Source organism: Dermacentor andersoni, chromosome 8 (genome assembly GCF_023375885.2).
Source record: "Dermacentor andersoni chromosome 8, qqDerAnde1_hic_scaffold, whole genome shotgun sequence".
NCBI lineage: Eukaryota > Metazoa > Arthropoda > Arachnida > Ixodida > Ixodidae > Dermacentor > Dermacentor andersoni.
Window position 1 is genome coordinate 10,090,710 of NC_092821.1, and position 9,488 is coordinate 10,100,197.

At 43.1% G+C, this 9,488-nt stretch overlaps 1 long non-coding RNA gene across 1 annotated transcript; it reads left to right on the forward strand.

Annotated features, from left to right (window-relative positions):
• Positions 1-1,050: 1,050 nt before the first annotated feature.
• On the forward strand, positions 1,051-5,528 carry LOC129383673 (uncharacterized). The gene is made up of 2 exons (XR_008611550.2): positions 1,051-1,135; positions 3,416-5,528. It is a non-coding gene; the product is annotated as an uncharacterized lncRNA (long non-coding RNA).
• The last annotated feature ends 3,960 nt before the right edge of the window (positions 5,529-9,488 follow it).

The following is a 9,488-nucleotide window of genomic DNA, read 5'->3' on the forward strand; positions in this document are numbered from 1 at the left end:
AAGTGGACATCAGTTGCAATTTCACATTATGCAGTTGGCGGCTGCCTTGTACGGAGGCTTTTATTTTTTAATGAGATGGTGATGTCGTTCTAATGTACATTTTGACCACAAAGGTGCGATCATGTCTCACAGAGGCATATATGGTTGCTATTCTCTGCGAGGGACGTGTTCTCGTGTTCGTGAAGCATTTGTGTTTGGCAGTATTGTCGCCCAATGAGTCGGATATAAACACTAACTCGCCACTGCCGGCAAGTAGTTGCAAGAAACGCATTATGACGCTGTAAAGTTATTTCATTAATTCGAAGGAAAGTTTTGCAGCAGGAAAAAAGGTTGCTATTCCAGGTAAACATGTCTTTTTCTCACAGGTTATTTAGCCAAACTGTGGATGCATGAAATTCGTGACTTATGAATAGATTTTAATTTATTCTTTAGTAATGCTTCTAAAAGAGACTAGAAATAGCATGTGACTACCTCTGCAATCAGCAGACCATACATTTACAGTCATAAGTGGCAGTTCCATGCAGTCTTGCACTTTATATAACCTTTCCTTTCAGCAACATTGGAACTGGTGGCTGCGTTTTCAGAAGGAGAAGTGCACTTGACACTGTATATGTATGTGTGAATTCGGTTTTCTTTGTATGTGTCGGCTCACTGACAAACAGTGCAAAAATCTGTTGTACCATGAGCCTGACGACGCCTTCTGCTGCTAGAAATGCGGCACTTCGTATTTTATAGTACTGCATGACATTTAAATCAAAGCTACCACATAATATGATCAAGAAAACTAACCGCTGTTATAGCTGTTTTCCTCAAAGAATGCTTGTCCTTTATGGGCTGTGTTAATCTGAGCTCTCCACCGATGTTTCAGTAGTATTATCCCTTAGTGAGTGAGAGATTGGGGGCAATTAATCGTGTTAGTGTTTAAGTGGTGTCCTAATTATGTGCATTTGTTCCAACAAAGTTGTCTAGATTACTTTATTGTGTAGTGTAAAGCTTATGAAACCATCAGCAACTACTGAGTTGCTAACACGCATATGGATTTGTCACTATACAAGTGGAACTCGGCTGTACCACTGCAGTGCTGCGGAAATTGCCTTCACCAGCGGCTTTGCAACAGCTGTTTCGCAGCATGTCGGTATGTGTTAATTTATAATTATGTTGGGATGGGCTAGTATTATGGACCACTGCTACTCTGTATTGTGACAGATCCATATGATAAGGGATGTAATGGGCACAGCGAAAACCTTTGAATTTTTTACTATGGTACATAAACAGGCTCTCCTTTTCGTCACTGGAGCAGGAGAGAAGGGCATGCAGGCATTCCTGAATGTACATATATTTCAAAACATGAGAGAGACATATACACACACACACACACAATTAAACTAAAGGCAGGACGTTCCATCTTTCATCTTGAATTGAATTGTGCAGTGCAAAAATACAACACAGACCACAGAGAAGCACACATGTTAACAGGTTTGATACACACGTTAGTTCAACAGATTTGATACTTCAAGTGTGCTATTTTACACAAGGGGGAAGGGAAAGGGGAGAAAATCTGAAAAAAAAGTGGAGTGGAAAAAAAGGAATCGTGCCAAAAAGCATGAGAAGCATCGCGCAGCCAGGATCACCAGCAGGATAACCTTACGTATAGTTTGTTTCAATCTACTCAGATCACATGCAGCCATTACTGCAATCAAGTTGTTTCCTTATGTCATATGAGGGAATGATGTGGGCCCAAAAAACTGTTTAGAGCTGAAGGATTATGTTCCATTCTAGCCTCATTGCCTGCTTTTTTATCATATTGTTATCAGCTGCTTATGTTAGGGACAAAAAGTAAGAGTACGAACTGTTTCCCGATTCGCCATTCCACACAACATGTCTTTGTGACTATATGTACATGCAGATGATCCATAGTTGAAAAATATTCAGTACAGTAGAATCTCATTACAAGATGCACTTGGTTGTAAGAGACATCTGAAAATGGTTTGGTTGGTTTTCCGATGTTTGCCACGTTAACAATACTGTATACAAGAGACACCTTTGTTACTAAGGATGACTTTTTAATTAAGTATTCACTACTTCGAAGGGACACAACCCAGACACATTCACTTTGTGCACCTTGTGTGCTCCGAAGGGCGTAAAGATCACGCAATCCTTACACAAGTCAATCGCGCATGTCTCTTTTAGCATGAACCAGAAAAGGAGGGCAACCAGGACAGTGCAGGGCAAAAAGTGTCGGCAGTTGAAGCTGACGAGCGTCTAAGAGCACCTCAAAGGTACTGCGAGCAACAAGGCTTGCAAAGTGAAGTGTTTAAATTCCAGGAGTTGGGAAGGAAGCTAACACAATCTACAGTCACTAAAAAGCTGTGAATGTCTTCTTTAAAGGGCCCCTAAACCACCGAGGTTGAAATTTAGTTGCGGTGTTGCAGTTCTACACAATAAGGCAATGAACAGGTAGCCACGAGAATTTTTCGAAACGGTGCAGTAATAGTGGAGCTACGTGTGTTTGATTATTGAAAAGTAGTCCCCACTCATTTTACTCTTTCATCTGATACACGCCATATGGACAGTATCGTCTTTTCCTTGCCTAGTACACCTCCAAATGTTACGGGACAGGCCAACACCAACGAGCTCTGTTGCTGCCGCGCTGGCCCGTCGTCCTGCGAGGGGTGGCGCTAATACAACGGAACTGTATGGTGACTCGTGTTGAAGAGCCTCATAGGGAGACCCTTCTGTTGGCGTTTCTGTTCTTTGCCCCCATTGGCTGCCCACAATGGCATCGCGCTCAACGCGACGAGGAAGAAGGAGTGTGTGTATTTGCTTGCATGCCTTGCCGGCAGTCGTACACTTTCGTTCGACCAATCGACAGCACCGGAAACTGGTGACATCATCAGAGACAGCCTGGTGACGTCAGGACAAACTGGGGGTGCAGGATAGGTCCAGAGAGGCGCACGGGGTCATTTTCTTCATATTGTGGTGCTCCGGCAGTGCTACGCACTCTGGCATTTGGCTTCGTCGATCGTGACGGCATTCTGATTTCGATACGCGTGTTTACTTGAAATGTTCAAAAAATGTCGAGAAGTGGTTTAGGGGCCCTTTAAGCCACCCTGAGCATTTATTCCTTCAGATATATCAAAACATACTTTAGTGATGATGCATAATAAAGTGATCTAGTCTGGCTCCTCAGTGTCTCAAAATTTTTGGTTTCGAGAGACATGTTTCCCGTGCCTCTTGAATATCCTCTGATGAGGCTTTACTGTAATATACACAAACAATTGTGTAACTCCTCCTGCAAGTATTATTCATTAAGCCCGGTAATTTATGTGCAAAGCTTGTGGTTAAGTCTTGATGTCCGTACTTTTTAGAGCTATGTTTATTAATTCATGCTGTTCTTATTGGTTCTTCGATGCAGGAGACAATGCCTACGAAATTATTGGCCCTGATCATGAGAGCCCTCAAGGGGCAAACAACATCTCTGTTGCAGAAGTGAGCCCGATACCACTTGGAAGTTACCATGACAGATGACACGGCAGCAATAGATACAGAGACTGCCATGTCTACTGCAGCTGCAACAGTGTACGAGGCAAGCAGCAGCGCGTCAGCATCAGCAGCAGTGTCAGAAGGAACCACACCAGGCCTGGTAGAGCAACATGTGTGCTATCACTGACTTTTTTTGTAGTGGATACAACTCATTTGCTCAACATACAAAAGCTTTTCACCACGACTGTGAGCCAGTGTTATTGTGCAGCAAGTGCAAGACTAAGTTAGGTGTTATAGCACAGTACAAGCATCACTTTAATATATGCAAATGCAAACATATTACAGTTGTTGCCTCCCCAGCCAGCCCACATAGTGACAACAATGTGGAACACATGGTGGGACACACCTCTCTCCCATTACAAGATAGTAGAGACTGTCAGTGTTGTTGCTAGATTGACTGGTCTTTGTAGGCAACTAGAAGGACAACACAGGTGTCATAAGATTGTTGTTGATGTTGTTGTTGAAGAGGTAAAAAAGAAGTTTGATGCAGCTGAAGTGCCAACTGATATTGAGCAAATCAAAAGCAACCACCTGATAAAGCAACACTATCGAAATTTGGGTATATATGTGCCGCCAACTCTGGTAAGAATGGCATAGGACAGAAGTGTGATGAAAATCACACAGACACTGCTGTTGCATCACTGGCCACAGTGAGCAGCGACTTGTAGGGCAAGAGAGTCAACTGAAACTAACATTATGATATAGTGTCATGCTCCCATGTGACCATTTTTCAAGTTATTTTGCAAGATACAGCTCAACCTCCAGAAACGAGACTGCAACTTGTCTGTAAAAAAGCTTTCACAAAAAATTATTCATAACACTATTAACATAGCAGTATCTTTTTTTGTGTAGGTTCGAGGTTCCCGGCTGTCCATTAATGCAAAAATTGAGGAAAAAAAGAATGTGTCGTACTTACACCTTTTTAACAAGTACGAGGGGGACAGAACTTTTCTAGTCATGCATCTTCATCATACTATCAAGTTTTTAAATGCCTTTTATAATTATTATTACCATTTATATCTGAGTGCATTGTATGCATGTAGCAGGTGTAAAATCAGGTCAGTTGGATCAGATGCCTTATCTGCAAGCGAGCCCTATATTCAAGAAATTTGAATTAAAATAGTTACGTTAGAGACGCAGTCTTTCAGCACTTTATTGCCTGTGGTTTAAGCATTGCTCAATACTTTTGTGGGTGGCAATTTCAACCGGCACAGCACTGCGCTTTGCCACAGTCACGCTTGTCTTCAAAGCGGTGTTTACCATTTGTTGATCTGTTTGTGTATGCATAGAGCAAGTTTTTAATTTATATTTTTCTGCATTCTTGTGCTTGCACTAAGCTTGTATAAGGCAGTTACAAAATGTGCGTCAATATAACGAACTGTTCTGTTGAGCTTACACTTGCAACGCTAGCTTTGTGTATGTTCTCATGTTTGTACAAAGCTTATATAAGCTAGTTAGAAAATGTATGTCACTAAGCATTGTGATATTCTTTAAAGAACTGCTTGGTTGGTTTTACACTTGTGAATTAGTATTGAGGCGGTGGTATTCCCATGTATGCCCACTGCTAGCTTTCTGTGTCCTCACGTGTTTGTATTAAGTTTCTACAAGGGAGTTACAGCATGTACGTCACTCAGCGCTGTGATATTTTTTACAGAACTGCTTTGTTGGTTTTACACCTGTGAGTAATAGTACTCGGGTGGCACTAGTCGTGTAGGTACACAGGGACCATTTGTATACATTATGCTCATGTAAAGCAGTTACAAAGTGTATGTCACTAATTACTGTGATATTTGTTGAATTGCTGTGATGGTTTTACACATGTGAATAATAGTGGTCAGGACACAGTACTTGCGGTGTATAGTTGAATTTATACACTGCCAAGATATGGGCTGTATACGTACCAAAAGAAATGTATGTCATTATATTGTTGTGATTATTACTGTTTGGATTTTATTAAACTGTAATAAAATTGTTTCTTGTATCAATTGAGGTATGGCAATTTGTCATGCAACCAAACTGAGGACCTGAACTTGTGCATACAAATAAACAGCTGATTTAAGAGTATAGTGCTCATATTCTGCTAAACCAGTTTAACAAATCTTGTACTAGAATGCTGGAAAAATGACAGAGCTGACTCGGATGTACAGAAAAAGTTCTGCACTGGCTGAAGGACTGCCCCACACTGGAGTTCGTAATGTTGCGTTTATTGGAGTAGAACAGAAAGTGCACTTCTATTAAAAATGCGACAGTCGGTGGAGAAACATAAGGCAGACGAGCGGATGTGGCACATTTTTTTCAGGGCCCTCCATGCCTACTACTGCATTTCTAGTCTTCCTGTGCTCTGCGTATAAGCCCCTGTTCAGCCAAGGTTTTTACTCCATGACAGTTGTTCTACTGGGTTCGTAGCAATATTGAAGAAAAAAATTCATTGGTTTTCAAGGACTTTCGAGGCCCCGACACAGTAACTTCAAGGACCTCGTGCAATGTGTGTAGTAGTTTGGACAGGCAATAACTTGTTCAAGAACACCGTTAACTTTAATGCAAACAAAAGAAAACAAAAATCGCATTTCAGTGATTTCAAACATTTGAAAAGACTGCTAATTTGCCTTTCACCACCCACCACTAAACGCACACAAGGAAGCATTTCAAGAAAGCGCTCAAAGTTTTTCTGCAATAGCACAATTAACTAGTTGGACCTGCAACATTTGCAGTTTTTGAATACTGTTTGGTTTGACAGTGTATGTGATGTCATCTGTTGCCTCAGCTTTTTTCACCATCAAATAAGCAATAGTCATTTCTAATTTCTTTTTATTGTGTCTGTCGCTCTCAATTTACTCTTCACGGCTTCTCTTCGAATGCCTCAACTGTTGAGCTTCCTGCTTCTGCTCCTCCAAGCACATTTGTCGCCGGTTCCATGTGCATAAAACTGGTATCTGCAGCTCCTTTGTAATTTCAACTTTAAGGATGTCGCTTTCCTTCTATTACCTCCAGAGACAATTTTCTGTGACATGCGAAAGAGTGTCACAGAAGGGAAAAAAAGCGCTTGGCAATGTCTGCTAAGTCTAGCCAAGTGTACAAGTTTAAGGACTTTCCAGTACTTCTAAAAATTCAAGGGTTTTCAATGCCTTGAAAATGGCATTTTAGAAATAAAGGATTTTCAAGGATCGCTACAAACCCTGGATTCTAGCACCTAAATAATTTTACAAGCTTATTTTGGCATGGAGTTAGGAAATTCATGCTTTCTAGCTAACGCTGCACTATCTCTGTACAGTGAAACCACGAGAGCGCAACTATTTTGGAGTAAAGGAAAATACTGAAAGCTTTTAATACCACTCTTCTTTTTTTCTATGGAGCTTCGTATTGCCTAGTTAAGTTTACGAATGTGCCTGGTTTTGGCGGGCGTTTCTTCGACATTTTCTGGAAGAAGCAGATGTCTAGCCCCCGTATTCAGAAATGTATCTTAATACAAAGCTCATGCTTGACTTGATATAAACGACGCCTGGTGCGAACGTCCCCCAAGACGCTCACTGCCTTTCTTTTGGTGCGTTCACGACTTGCGTCGTTTAGATCAAGTCAAGCATGGGCTTCAAGTTATGATGCATTTCTGCATATGGGGGTAAGCGTGCACAATTCCGGGCAACGCACTGTGCCATTGACACTGAGAGAAAACGGGGAAAACAGAGTTAACCACTTATGCTCCTAAACTTTCGCGTACCTGTGGTGTGCGTGTATCGTGGAAGAAGAAACAGCGCAAACACAAGGACGAAAAAAAGCATCAACCACACCAGCGCTTCGTGGTGTGGCATGTTTTTGCGTCGTCCTTGTGTTGCGCTGTTTCTTCTAAAATGCTCAACCAACTAGCCGGCAAGTCCATCCTGTGCATATATAAATTGAACACACGCATGGGTGTAGATGGTCTTCGAAGCTTTTAGAACGAGCACTGCCACAGGATACGAGCAGTGCACGCGTAACAAGTGGACACATTAGTCATTTAAACATGCGTGCCAATGCATTTGACGCGGCTATCGGCATAAGCATTCTCCAAATGCTGGAATGCATGCGCTTCAAAACGCTAACGATCCGCTGCTAATGCAGGACAACAGCTCACAGCGGACTGAACCAAACTCTAAACTAATGCACTTGAAAAGAACGCCTACACGGGAGCGTGAGGCACGTCGAAATGCCTGGTACTGGCGTCGCAGTTGCTCACCAGTATACGCGCGAATTAAATTCACATACGTGGATGGTTGGCGCAATACTTTGTATCCGCGTATTTTGGAGAACATGGACTGGAGAAGCACTCGATCGTGAGCTGAACGGCACATCTGTTATTTTCCTGCGGTGACGACAAGCCGTGAATAGTTCTCACGTTGTCGTCTACGTTGTCTTCCTTCGTTAGTCGTAGCAAGGAATGGAAATGATGCAAACGCACACGTATTCCAGTGCACAACAGCACAGCACACTGCAGAGAAACCCCACCCACCACAGCCGATTCATCAAATACGTTTGGTATATATATAACCTCTAAAAGAACACGACTGGGCGTGGCGGCGCTGTGGTGTAATGGTTATGATGTGTGTTTTGAATTGTACAAATGCGAGTGTACACGGGTTCGAATTCACATGATGTATAGAGCATTGTGATTCTTGAAAAGTATGTGATTCCCTAGACAATTGTATTCTAATTAGATTGTGTGACTCCTGATTGTGAAATTTGCGAAGATATTTGCAGATTAAGTGTTAATTCGTTTTTTTTTCTCCTCAGTGGCGTTCGTGACGCATACGCATAGGCCGCTTCGGAGCAGTCACGCCTCACGGTAGGCAGCAAATAGCCAGGAAAAAATGACTTTAAAATCCTGCATAACTTTGCTCACGCCTATTCTGAAGGCCGCTTGGAATCGGGCCAGTGTCTCTGAGGAGCCGCCTAGGGAACAGTATATCAGCGGCCCTAATTTGATCTGATTTCCTGCCTGCATGCGTGACCAGGACTTGGCTAAGAGGGTATTGGGAAGAGTACTAGCACTCTGTTCTGAAGGAGTACAAGCACTCTGTTTGGGGGAGTAGAAGTACTCGGTCTGGCGGTGTACTATTAACCCTGCGGGGAGAGTATTAGCACTCTGCGGAAGAGTACTAGCACTCCCTGTGGGAAGAGTATTATCACTCTGCGGAAGAGTACTAGCAATCCCTTGCGGTGGAGTAACAAAACTCTTTCAGGAGGAGTTGACCTACTCTCTCTCAAAGAGGGTCGATCTACTCTCGAAAAGAGAGTGAAATATGGGACAAGCAGCTACTCCCTCAAAGAGAGTGCCCGGCACTCCCTTAGTTTTTAGAGTGCAGAGATAATTGTTACTCTTTAGGAAAACGTTTGGCACCCTTCCTTATGATGGCTCTCCCTCTTATTCCCACGCTCTTTGCGATTCCTCGCTGTGTGGGTGCCTCCAATTTCTGTCGTCACCATTCCGCGTAATTTATCCAAAGGGTCGCTCTGATGGAATACCACAAGTGACAGGCGCACCGGCGATTAACAAGCACTCCGTCAAAGGAGTGTTTTTGTCGAATCCTACGCGGTCCCTACGCTGGCCTCTATAAGCGTTTGACGATTGCGCTGTTCTCCAATTGGGGAGTTATTACAACCGTCTCCGCGCAGGTCGTAAACCGCGTAATATGTGCTTGCCATTGCCAATCCTTTGTAGCGGGCATTTAGACCTACAAAGGGCGTCCAATATCATTCCCCTACCTTTGGTGATGGTGCCCACGCTCCCGCATTCAAGGGTATGGATGAGTAAGTAATTACCGCTGCAGGCACGTACCCAGGAGGGTCGAGGCCCGCCCCCCCTCCCCGTCTACGCCACCACTTCTCCCACACATTCCTAAAGCACCGCCAAATCAATGTTGAAAGTCTACAACTATTCGGCGGTCAACATTTTGCTGCCTTTTTTTTACTCC